The sequence below is a fragment of the Neovison vison genome, chromosome 12 (genome assembly GCF_020171115.1).
Source record: "Neovison vison isolate M4711 chromosome 12, ASM_NN_V1, whole genome shotgun sequence".
Taxonomy (NCBI): Eukaryota; Metazoa; Chordata; class Mammalia; order Carnivora; family Mustelidae; genus Neogale; species Neogale vison.
This window is the reverse complement of record NC_058102.1, coordinates 86,928,255-86,941,672: the sequence shown is the minus strand read 5'-3', so window position 1 is coordinate 86,941,672 and position 13,418 is coordinate 86,928,255. Positions and strand designations below refer to the sequence as shown.

The window sequence follows — 13,418 nt, the reverse complement described above, 5'->3', positions numbered from 1 at the left end:
CTAAAGAGATTCTAAAGATCTAGATGATCTATAGAAAGAAGCAAGTGCAGGATATGCAGGCTAGGTAAAAATGAGAATAAATGGCTTATGAGAGATGGAATACGCCAAGAGGGAAGACAACCACTTAGACTGCTAAAAGATTTGGGCAGAATTTAAGGTTTTTTAATGATTACAAAGAAAAAAGAGGGGTTGACCAGCAAACATGAAAAGATGTTCATATCATTAACCATTAGGGAAATCTAAATCACAACTACATTGAGATATCATCCCAACATCCCATCATTAGGATGGGTATTACTTTTTTTTAAGATTTTATTTATTTATTTGACAGAAAGAGATCACAAGTAGGCAGAGAGGCAGGCGGAGGGGTGGGGGGTGTAGGGGGGAGGCTGCCTGCTGAGCAGAGAGCCTGATGTGGGGCTCCATCCCAGGACCTGAGACCATGACCTGAGCCGAAGGCAGAGGTTTAACCCTCTGAGCCACCCAGGCACCCCTAGGATGGTTAATGTTTTTTTTTTTTTAATTAAAAATAAGTGCTGGTGAGGATATGGAGAAACTGGGACATTTGTGCACTGCTGTTGGGGATGCAAAAAAGGTGTAGCCACAATGGGAAACACTATGGTAGTTACTAAAAAATTTAAAGATAGAATCACTGTGTGATCCAGAAATCCCTCATCTAGGTATATACCCAAAGGAATTGAAAGCAAGGTCTTTAAGATATATTTCTACAACCATGTGCACAGCAACATTATTTACAATAGTCAAAAGATACAATCAGGGACGCCTGGGTGGCTCAGTTGGTTAAGCAGCTGCCTTCAGCTCAGGTCATGATCCCAGCGTCCTGGGATCGAGTTCCACATCGGGCTCCTTGCTTGGCAGGGAGCCTGCTCCTCCCTCTGCCTCTGCCTGCCATTCTGTCTGCCTGTGCGCGCTCTCTCTCCCTCTCTCTCTCTGACAAATAAATAAAATCTTAAAAAAAAAAAAAAAAAGATACAATCAACCCAGTTATGCACAGAGATGAATGAATAAACAATATGGTATATTCAAAGTCTACATAATATTCCATCCAGGGAACATACATAATTCTTTTTTTCTTTTTAAACAAACAAGATAATACTGTGATTAATATCTTTGGTACATAAAACTCTTCCATTTTTTATTAAATTTATTAAATTAAATTAAATTAATTAAATAAATTTATTAAATTTATTAAATTATCTCCACAGAACATATTCCAAAAAGGAGAATTACTTGATCAAGGAGTATGATTATCTAAGGTTTTCTGGGGAAACCTGGGTGGCTCAGTCATTAAATGTCTGACTTCGTCTCAGGTCATAATCCCAGGGTCCTGGGATCGAGCCCCACATCGGGCTTCCTGTTCCTCCCTCTCTCCCACTCCCCCTGCACTCCTCCCTTTCTCGCTGTGTCTCTCTCTGTCAAATAAATAAATTAAATAAATAAAATCTTTTAAACAAACAAATAATAAAAATAAAATTTTCTGAAGGAGTTATAGTCCATTGGAAGTACATGAGAAAGCAATGATAGGTGAAAAATGACATACTGTTTTACATTTTTTTAATTCTCTATTAGTTGTGTGAGCTATTTGTTCGTATTACTTATTCATCCATTTATCTCCAAATCTTAGTGTTTTTCTTATTCGCCTGTTTCTTTTTTTAAAATATTTTTAAAGGTTTTATTTAGGGGCACCTGGGTGGCTCAGTCATTAAATATCTGCTTTTGGTTCAGGTCATGGTCCAGAGTCCTGGGATTGAGCCCTGCGGCAGGCTCCTGCTCAGCAGGGAGCCTGTTTCTCCTCCTGCTTGTGTTCCCTCTCTGACTGTCTGTGTCAAATAAATAAATAAAATCTTAACAACAAAAAAGGTTTTATTTATTAATTTAAAGAAAGTGACAGAGGGGAAGAGGGTATGCATGAGCCGGTGGAGGGGCAGAGAGAGAAGGGGAGAGAATCTTTGAGTACGGAACCCAAAGTGGGGCTTGACATGGGTCTCAGGCCCCTGAGAGCATGACCTGAGCTAAAATTAAGAGTCAGATGCTCGGGACGCCTGAGTGGCTCAGTGGGTTAAGCCGCTGCCTTCGGCTCAGGTCATGATCCCAGGGTTCTGGGATCGAGTCCCACATCGGGCTCCTTGCTCGGCAGGGAGCCTGCTTCTCCCTCTGCCTCTGCCTGCCTCTCTGTCTGCCTGTGCTCACTCGCTCTCTCTCCCTCTGTCTCTGACAAATAAATAAATAAAATTAAAAAAAAAAAAAAAAAGTCAGATGCTCAACCAAGAGCCACCCAGGCATCCCAGTCTGTATCTTTTAAAATTTTATTTGCCAGAGAGAGAGCACATGTGCACACACAAGTGGGGTAACAGGAGAGGGAGAAGCAGGCTCCCCACTAAGCAAGGAGCCTGATGTGGGACTCAGTCCCAGGACCCTCAGATCATGACCTGAGCAGCAGGCAGACACTTAACCAACTGAGCCACCCAGGCATCCCTAATATTTCTTTCTTTTTTTTTTAAAGATTTTATTTATTTATTTGACAGACAGAGATCACAAGTAGGCAGAGAGGCAGGCAGAGAGAGAGGGGGAAGCAGGCTCCCCGCTGAACAGAGAGCCCAATATGGGGCTCGATCCCAAGAGCCTGAGATCATGACCCGAGCCGAAGGCAGAGTGCTCAACCCTCTGGGCCACCCAGGCGCCCCCCTAATATTTCTTAATAAAAATTTAATTTCTATCATGTGGATACAAATATCTTAACAATGACTTAACTCTGATCATTTTTAAACTTTTAATTTTGCCAAATTCATCTAATGCTTCCTATGTTGTTTCTTCAACTCCTCTGAATCTCATATATAGTCCCTTCTTTAGGAAGAGCCGTGATTTTTCATCTCCACTAATACAAGTATAATATCACAGACTAAACACAGAGATAGCACCAAACCTGCAATTATGTATTTTCTCCATACTATCTGTATTGAAAATGCCTTAAAAAAAAAAAAAAAAAAAAGATTTTGGGGCACCTGGGTGGCTCAGTGGGTTAAAACCTCTGCCTTTGGCTCAGGTCATGATCCCAGGGTCCTGGGATGGAGCCCTTTGTTGGGCTCTCTGCTCAGCGGGGAGCCTGCCTCCCACCCCCTGCCCCCCACCTCTCTGCCTACTTGTGGTCTCTGTCTGTGAAATAAATAAATAAAATCTTAAAAAAAAAAAAGATTTTAAGCAATCTCTATACTCAGTGTGGGGCTCAAATTTACAACTCCAAAATGCAGAGTCACATGCTCTACTGAGACAGCCAGGCAGCTGAAAATGCCTTTTTTTAACACGCCCATTTCAGAAGACATAAGTTAGAATGTAGAAAAGAAAAAAATATATATAGTGCTAAAGCACTGAAAGAAACTATAAAAGACTTTTCAAAACCTTATTAAATTACTGGAAATGATACTTTTCTGTTTCACTGTGACTCACTGATTTCTGCTCCGTAACAGTATTAAGAAATCCTAAATCTAATGGAAACTAACACAACACAACACACATTTCCTAGTAAAAGCCACTACAGTCAGCAAGTAAGATTTTGGCCAATTATTACAACCACATTTCCTACAGAAAATAAGCCCATTTTCTATAACTTTTTAAAGAGAAATCAACTAATCAGCTTTTTTTCCCAAAATGAAGACAGATTTATAGTTATATCTCACTGTAAACTATACTATATATTTTTTATGTTGGCGTATCATCTTCATTTGCTCACTCTTTTCAGCTATTACTCTTAAAACTGAGGTTAAGATGAACGATCTGTTAAAAACTGGCTCAACACAGAATATGCTGTACGTATACAAAAGCATTCTCTATGAAAATAATATAGCTCCCTGCAGCAGATGGAAGCTTAACACTAGACACCAGTAAGTAGGCCAGAATCAAAGGGGTTAGTGAAACACAGCTTCAAAAGTGCCATCAACGAGATGGAATTTGGGAGGCAGATAAAATGCAGCAGGCTGTGATCTTGCTGACATATAAAGAATGTAAGTAAAAGACATGGTGCTTCTAAGAAAACTTGCAAAGCAAGGAATATTATATCCTAGGCACTAAATGAAGAGCTTTTTTGTATCATTTCCTGGATTCCCTATTTGAGAGATTTATAAGTGAGGCTCAAGGAAATTGCCATTTTCTATGAATCTCACAGTAAGATGTGAATACAAGACTGAAGGCGAACTATTTTAACTCAAAATCCATGTTTTTTTCTTCCCCCCCATGCTGCCCCTCTTCCTCTAATATTGCCAACTTGTTCATCTGGCAAACTGTACTCTTCAAGTTTCATCCTAAACATTAAGTTCGCAACTGCTCCAGGTCCTTTCTTCCTTCCTACTTTGTGTCCTCTACGTATTTCTAATGAGGTCACTTAACACTTGGAACGGTGTTTATTAGCATGTCTGGTTCCCCCAGTCTTTTTTTTGGGGGGGGTGTTGTTTCCCCCAGTCTTAAGGTACCTAAGGACAGTGCCTATAATAGCCCAATAGAGACACTCATCTATGCTGTAAATAAACATCAACAAATACAGTTAGTATTCTCATTTGACGAATGAAGGTCTTAGTTTCCTCACCTACAGAGAATACAGAACTATGATAAGCTTGAGGGCAAGGAATCTCTTGCTTGACACTTCCATACTTAACTCATGATCTTCCCTCAAAATTGTTCGTTTGCCATGCTGAATTTCTTCCAGAACTTCCCATGTGCCTACCTTGCTTTCTCTCACCTTCAGGCTTTCACATATGCCATTCCCTCTGCCAGAAACACTACTCCCCTCCTCTTTGTGTGGCCTATTCCTATGAGTTATTTATTCTTCCAGGCAATCTTTCATGAATCCCTCAGACTAGTCGAGAAGCTCTGGCTGTATCCCTAAAGCACATGTTACCCCCTCTTCACCCAGTATTGTAATGGCCTGTTTTCTGTCTTGCCACCAGAATGCAAGCTTTAGGGAGCCAAAGACCATATCCAGTTCCCAATAGAGCTCTAACACCTTGCACATTCATTAATGCTGACTAGATCAATGTGTTTAGTAAGGTTTGTCTACCTACAGAAAGAAGTAATGGTTAAAGAAATATATTTAGACAATTACTTCAATTCGGCTTTGGAATCAAGACACCACAAGCACACAAAAATCCTACTTTAGAGAGATAAATTCATTATAATTAAGTAGGATACGTGAAGAAAAAGCATTTTTGGGCGGGACTACCACCTACTGGTGATACAGTAGTACTGTACAGATTTATCACAGACCAAACATAACCTTAAAGGATAACAGAACTAACACATTCAGTGATAGGACAACTGTACTGATTCTATTTGGGACACCAAGGTACATGCATATTACAAAATCTACCGGAAAAACAGCATTTTAATAAAACTGCTTAGATATGCTGGTAACAAAATTCTCAAGATGCATTTTGCAAACAAACACAGCAACACAAACTCTCATCACAAACCATGCCAGTTTGACAAAGATGCTTGCCAAATCTATGATGAAAAAGCCTCAGAAGGGCACTCTCAAAGTATCACAGGTATCCCCACTTCTCAAAAATTCGTGTTAGATCACTGCAGTTTGACAAAAAACGTACACTAACACCTGATTTCACTAACAGAAAGAAATCTCAAGGGGATTTTCACTTTCAGGAAACAAGTGAAGATAGCTTTCAGGGTTTGTTTGTTTCACACCCAGCCATTACAGAGGCAGCCTGGACCACAACAGCAAGAGGGGCCTGCCAAGCTCCCTCCCGTAGAACTATACTCAGCATCTCAGCATCAAGTCTCCATAGCTTTGAACTGCGTCGGTGGGCATCAGAGCATCAGGGACTTTATCTCAATTTATTTTGTTAGTTAAGATGAGTCCGAAGGTATGAAAAGCCCGAGAGATTATTTGGGGGGTCTGAGAACACAGAAAAAAATTTCCGTATAAATTAATGGTAATTTCTTCCTCGCTTTAGGTCATTTCTCTTAAGGTTTCACAAGAATGCCCTTTCCGATGGCTGAGGAAACCAGTACTAGCCCACAGCTCCTCAAAAGCTAATAAAACCAAAATTATTCAACACCTACAAAGATTTTTAAAGCAGATTAAGGGGCACGCTCCAACGTACACCTGATACAGGAAACCTGCATGCTGGGAACGACCATGCTTAGTTTCTCGATGTACGAGAAAAATCACAGTTTCCTCGCCTTGATCCATGGTCCAGAAATAAACAGAGGAGCGTCTATCTTCCCACACGCTCCTTCTCCTTCACTAGCTACACCTTTCCATTACTGTTTCGTGAGTCTGTGGCTTTACTGTCTACCTCCCCACTGGACTGTGAGCTCCCTGCGGGTAAGGACTGTTCTGCCCTCCACCGAAAGCCGGCCAGGGCCTCGCACGCCCAGGGCGCCCGGTGTGCTCTGCGGGATCCCTGGCGGACATAACCGGTCTAGAGCTGCTGGGCGGAAAACGCGCGGAGGCCAAGGCCACGCCGCCCTCCCCGCCCCGCCCTCTCCGCCCAATTCCGAGACCTTCGACTGAGGGCGCTCGCCGACGGCCGCACAGGGGCCGCTTCAGAGGCGAAAGCCACCCCCGGCGGGAGGTCTCCGGTTTTATTTTGGTTGGGGGAGGAGGAGTTGGGAGGCAGGGGAGACCGACGACTGCGGGAGAACAGCCGGGCCAGGCACGAGAACCGGAAGGGCGCCCGGCGGAGGGACAGCGAGCAGCCCCTCCCCCTTCCGCCGCGCGCCCTCCGCGCCCCTCCCCCACCGCTGCCGCCGCGCGCGACCCCCACCCGGCGCGAGACTTGACTCGGCGTCCCGGACTGCGCCGAGTCCCCACGCCCTCCCTCTGCCCGGGAACACGGGGACACAGGAGCACGTCCCACCCCCGCCCCCTGCTTACCTGTGGCTGCAGCTCGCCGCTCTCCGGGGCGGGAACTTCCACTCCCCCCTCCCAGGTGGATCCGAATTCTCTCCCCAATTCCACCACCCCCTCACACGGCGGGGGACGTCCCTCTGTCTCAGGGGTCAGGCGGAGCGGGGAGAATTAATGTCACTTAATAGCCAACTGTCCTAAGCTACCGTTTCCTCGGCAGTCAGGGCCGCCACTGGCGGCATGATCTACACCAGGCCGGGGGCGGGGGAGGAGAGGGGGGCAAAACTGAGTAAGAGAGCGTGGGGGGTGAGGTTAAGGCGGTCCGTCCGTGCGGGCCGCCGTCTTACGTCACCACGTTGCTCACGTGATGTGCCGCCATCTTGTGCCGGGTCTCCTCGGACGGGAAAGTTACTTCGGAGGTGAAGGTTATCTGTAGTCGTTTTTCTCTTCTGGAACTCCGTCCGCTCTCCTCCGACACTTCTGTTTTGGGAGGCCCCACCTGGCTTGGTGGTGTCAGGAGGCCTCTCGGTGTGAGGCTCTTTTCATGAGTTAGTGGCGTCGCTCTCAGCTCAGCTCCTACTTTCTCCGGGTTGGGTGATGAGACCCAGAACCGTCGATCTTGGCCTTGACCCACGCCTCACCTGTCCGGACCTGGTAGAGAGAAGAGACTGAAGCATCTTCTCTTGGTTTCCTCAGCCTATTTTTTTTTAAAGATTTTATTTATTTATTTGAGAGAGAGAGTGAGAGAGAGCATGAGCGAGGAGAAGGTCAGAGAGAGAAGCAGACTCCCCGTGGAGCTGGGAGCCCGATGCGGGACTCGATCCTGGGACTCCAGGATCATGACCTGAGCCGAAGGCAGTCCTCCAACCAACTGAGCCACCCAGGCATCCCCCTCAGCCTATTTTTAACCGCATTAAACTGCGTGGAGTTGCATCCTTTCTCCCCCGGCAAAGGATTTTCTCCAAAGACTGATATCAGTACAGGCAGGGTGTTTTGAGCGCCACTAAGGGTGTCCCGCTGAAACAGATTGACCTCAGCTGTTACAGTGGAGCGTTGTCAAAATGTTAACACGCCGTCATTTTAATACATTGCAAAAACTTAATTTTTTAAAACATTTTGTTTATTTATTTGACAGAGATCACGAGTAGGCAGAGAGGCAGGCAGAGAGAGAGGATGAAGCAGGCTCCCTGCGGAGCAGCCCGATGCGTGCTGTATTCCAGGACCCTGAGATCACGACCTGAGCTAAAGGCAGAGGCTTAACCCACTGAGCCACCCAGGCGCCCATAAAAAATACTTTTAAGAGGCGCCTGGGTGGCTCAGTGGAGTAAAGCCTCTGCCTTCAACTCAGGTCATGATCTCAGGGTCCTGGTATTGAGACCCACATTGGGCTCTCTGCTGGGCAGGGAGCCTGCTTCCCTTCCTCTCTCTCTCTCTGCCTGTCTCTTCTGCCTACTTGTGATCTCTGTCTGCCAAATAAAATCTTTTTTAAAAAATATTTTTAAATGTGTATCTACCTCTTTGGAAAAGGGATTATGCATTACCTGAATTTTTTTTCTGTATCCATTTCCTTGCGAAATACTATTTTATGGCTTTATAGTGACGGTAACAAATGATAAATGATAAACTTTTTAGTGTGTTCTTAACAAAATAAACTCCAGGCTTTTTTGGGCGTTTCATTAGTTTGAGATCTTCAATGTAGGCATCTTGATTTAGAGGATAGAGCCCTTCCTGGTTTTGACCTTTAAGGCTTGGGCACCTGGGTGGCTCAGTTGTTTGAGCGTCTGCCTTGGGCTCAGTTCATTATCCTAAGGGTTTTCAGATTAAGTCCTGCTTTTGGACTCCGTTCTGAACGGGGAGCCTGCTTCTTCCTCTCTTTCCCCTGCTCTCTTGCTGTCTCTGTCACTACTGTCACTACCTCTGTCTCTCTGTCTCATAAGTAAATAAAATCTTAACGTTTAAGGCCAGATAATGTGATTTAAAGCTCAAGGGTTGCTCTGACAGACACTCCAAAGAGCTCACTAACGTTTAGCTAATGCCATTCATTCAGCAAATACTGTTGACTATTGAAACAGGTGCCTTTATTTTCAATTCTTTTTTTTTTTAAAGATTTATTTATTTATTTACTTGACAGAGAGAGATCACAAGTAGGCAGAGAGGCAGGCAGAGAGAGAGGAAGGGAAGCAGGCTCCCTGCTGAGCAGAGAGCCCGATGCGGGACTCGATCCCAGGACCCCGAGATCATGACCTGAGCCGAAGGCAGCGGCTTAACACACTGAGCCACCCAGGTGCCCCTATTTTCAATTCTTGATTAGGCAAATGACCCAAACCTCTTTAAGCTTGTCTTTTTTTTTTTTTTTAAGATTTTATTTATTTATTTGACAGAGAGAAATCACAAGTAGACGGAGGTTCAGGCAGAGAGAGAGAGAGGGAAGCAGGCTCCCTGCCAAGCAGAGAGCCCAATGCGAGACTCGATCCCAGGACCCCGAGACCATGACCCGAGCTGAAGGCAGCAGCCTAACCCACTGAGCCACCCAGGCGCCCTAAGCTTGTCTTCTTGTTATCAAAATTGGGAAGAGTATAATACTCAAGCCGTGGTCCAGAATTATTTAAAGAATCAAAATGTCATATACCATAGGGAAAGCACAGTATCCTACGAAGGTTCTCAGACATCAGCCTTAACTAATGAACAAAACCCAGTATCAGTCATTCTGGAATCCAGAATATTAATCCAGTCTGGAAGGCTGGCTGTAAGTTTACTGTTCTTTTGTGTTTGGTTGTTTCTTCCTTGGAATTCAGAATGCTTAACAAATACTGATCAGTAAAAGAGGGGTGGGGGACTGCAAAATGTTATCATCAAAAGAAACTAGATTTTAGTGGTGCCTGGGTGGCTCAGTTGTTAAGCATCTCCCTTCAGCTCAGGTCATGATGGGGATCAGCCCCGCATTGGACTCTGCTCAGCGGGAAGCCTACTTCTCCCTCTCCCAATCCCAAACCTGCTTCTCCCTCTCCCAATCCCTCTCCCAATCTCCCAATCCCAATCCCCCTGCTTCTGTTCCCTCTCTTACTGTCTCTCTTGGTCAAATAAATAAATAAAATCTTTAAAAATAAATACATTTTACTGAAACCTTCAAATTGTATAGACTGCTTTCTCTTCAGTTTCTCTTCCACCTTTGAAGCATCTTAAGTTCAACTCAGATGCTATGCTGCGCAACACTGGCACTCACAAATATATCTGCCATACTTGTTTCTCATGGAAGTGTCACCTGCTGTACCTACCACCCTTCTGAACCTTGAGGAATAACTGAAGAAGAAAGAAAGAAAGCTTGGTTATGACACACACAGTTCTTTCTGAAGAAGTGTATAAACTAGACGGACAGGTCTTTGACTTTAGAAGTGAGGAGATAAAGTGAAATAAAATAACCTAACTTTCAAAAGCCAAAGGTAATTGTTTAAAATAAACTGGTCAAGCCAGTGGTGGTACCTCTTTGGCTCTTCTGGTGTACTGTTTTCTAGTTAAGAGGGAGAGACATTATGAGAAGATGGGTTTAATAACATTACATATTCTTGGGGCACCTGGGTGGCTCAGTTGGTTGGGCATCTGCCTTTGGCACGGGGCATGGACCCAGGGTCCCGGGATTGAGTGCCACATCGGGATCCCTGCTTGGCAGGAACCAGCTTCTCCCTCTCCTTCTGCCTCCTTGGCCCCCCTCTCCTTCTGTCAAATGAATAAATCTTTAAATAAATAATATAATAATAATACCTATCCCATAAAGTCTTGTAGATTGAATAAGCTTAACACATGTAAATTCAGAGGCACACTCCTGGCAGACAGTAAACACTAGATGTTGGACATTAATAAATACTGCAGTGTAACCACTGGAAGCTTAGCTAAAAACCGTTAAGTGGCTACACACCCTGAGGACCCTCACAGTTTAACAAAAGGACTGAGCTGGAATGGAGGACTTGAGAGCCATGAAGGAAGGAAGAAAGGAAGAAATTATTTAAAGCTAATACGTGTAGACTTTATGGTCCAAACAATAAGTTTAATTGTTTCTGTTTCTTTTTGTTTTGTTCTTTTTCAATATTCAAGGCTAAACACACAGGAAAACCCAACCAAAGGTAGTTACTAAATGCCTGCACAGGTTGTATGACCTACAGCCATACTATTTCAGATAACTCAGCTCTGAAATTGCTTGGGGCTGCATGTTAACTATGCTTGAATTGAACATATAGAACTAGTCTGTGGGCCCTGAGAGTGGTGGACAACTATCCTCTTACTTTTTTTTTTTTTTTTAAAGATTTTATTTATTTATTTGTCAGAGAGAGAGGGAGAGAGAGCGAGCACAGGCAGACAGAGAGGCAGGCAGAGGCAGAGGGAGAAGCAGGCTCCCCGCCGAGCAAGGAGCCCGACGCGGGACTCGATCCCAGGACGCCGGGATCATGACCCGAGCCGAAGGCAGCCGCCCAACCAACTGAGCCACCCAGGCGTCCCGATATTATGGAAACTTCTCACAGTCAAACTGATCTTGCCAACCGTGGGCCCCTGACCTAAGCTGGCCATCAGTCTACCCTGTGGACATTTATTTTGGACCAAAAATTACTCTTTCTCTAGGTGAATGGACCTAAAGCTTAGGAGGTTTGTGATGAGCCTTGTCCATCTGTGAACAGTGCAGATGAGCGGAGGGAGCAAACAAGTAGCTTTCTAGGCCCTAGTTTTAGACCCTGAGATGCAGCTGCCTGCCACAGCTCATAGGTTCCACAAGCCATCCTCTGTCCTTGAAATGAATAGGACTTTTTTTTTTATTTAAGCTAGCTTACTTTGGTTGCTGTTATTTCTAGAGTCCTACCTACTACACCTGGATATAGGAGAAATAATTTCCTTTTGACTACCTCCCCTTCTCTGTATCCCATCACCTTAGTCCAAGCTGTCATTACTTCTTGCCTTGTATATTGTGGTAGCCTCCTAGTTGGTACCATTAATAAAACCCTATAATGAGTAAGTATTGGTTACAGTTGTGTGGTTGGATTGTATAAGCAAACAAATTATTTACCTTCAAGATTATTATTAGAGTTGTAGCAAGACAGCTTGGAACTAAAATTCAGCTTACTGGAAGGAACCTTCTTTATGATGGTCAGAGCAGCCTGCAGGTGTCCTGTACCTTTGTAACCCCCAGGTAGGGACACTGAGTGGTGCTCTGAGGGCAGGAGAGTCAAATCCTTACACCAAAAACATAAATCTGTTCACATGAGAACAAATCACTGGTCCTTCTAGGATGTGAAGAAGCCCAGTGTTGTCCACTATCAATGGCCACTTCGTCTCCTGCAGAAATAGTGTCATTTGGGAGTTCAGTATTGGTTTGTGTCAATGTTTAATAGAAGATTCAGAGATAGCTGTAGCTAAATACGCCTTGGTAAATGGAAGTCCATGCTTCTGGGCCCTGACATAGTCTCCATCTCTGCTACAGTGGCTACTCCATACATGTGCTCATTGTGTCAATTCTGAGATCCTTGGGGGCTGGCTGACATCAACCAGTCAAGTCGTTTTGTTTATATGGATGTTCAATGTCTCTCCCGTAGTGGATGCTTTATAGTGGGCATGCTTTATAGTGGGCATTGACATGTGAAGCAAAGATTTTCATAATTTGTTCTCCCTCCCCTGTATCTATCCATATACTTCTACTCCAGACCTTGATGTATCCAGTCTTCCAGTCTTTTTCAAGACACTGATCAACTGGTTAGGCTATTTGCCACTGCCCACGAGTCCATTTATATACCTACTTTGAGCTACTTCTTGCACAGAATGGGTGATCATTTTAATATTTGCATGTTGGGGGCACCTGGGTGGCTCAGTTGGTTGGCCATCTGCCTTCGGCTCAGGTCATGACCCTGGAGTCCCAGGGTTGAGTCCTGCATTGGGCTCCCAACTCCATGCTCCTTCTGACCATCTCCCCTCTCATGCTCTCTGTCACTCTCTCTCTTGAATAAAAATAAATAAAATTTTTTTTAAAAATCTGCCTGTTGGGAAGATTTCCCTTGAAACAGAACGGCCATAATTCACTCATGGACCCAAACCATAACTCACCCATATACTAAACTTGGGCTTTTTCCAACTGCTTCAGTAGGACTCTTCTCCCATGCTCCATTACAGCCATAGGTATGAGCTGAGTGAAGAACACTGGTGCAACAGTAGTGGGTAACATGGGTTTCTGGTGGCCCTGCTCATGCAGATTGTTTGTGTCCTCTGACGCTGCTTAGGTTTGATCCCAGGTGTAACATTTCCATCTTATGATGGATTGGTGCTGGGTCCATCTGACTTTATGATTTGGTGTGTCTGACACCAGCCAGCCAGTGATGGAAAATTTCAGATGCATGGTCACTTGGTGTCCCCTGGTCAAGTTTTCCATCTCCCTTATGGCCCAGTGGCACACGAGAAGCTGCTTTTCAAAAGCCATATAACTTCATGCTACAACTCCCATGTATCTTGCTCCAGAATTTTAATAGCTTGCATTGTGATTCTTCCACTGGATCTTACCATAAACTTC

The 13,418-nt window shown here is 44.5% G+C and overlaps 1 protein-coding gene across 1 annotated transcript in view; it reads right to left on the bottom strand.

Annotated features, from left to right (window-relative positions):
- The window catches only part of ATF1 (activating transcription factor 1), an 89,760-nt gene extending 82,587 nt beyond the window's left edge, over nucleotides 1–7,173 (bottom strand). Inside the window, exon 1 of the mRNA XM_044229078.1 lies at nucleotides 6,905–7,173. The gene's annotated coding sequence lies outside the window, so the exon portion shown is untranslated. The remainder of the gene's footprint in view (nucleotides 1–6,904) is intronic.
- Nucleotides 7,174–13,418: the final 6,245 nt, after the last annotated feature.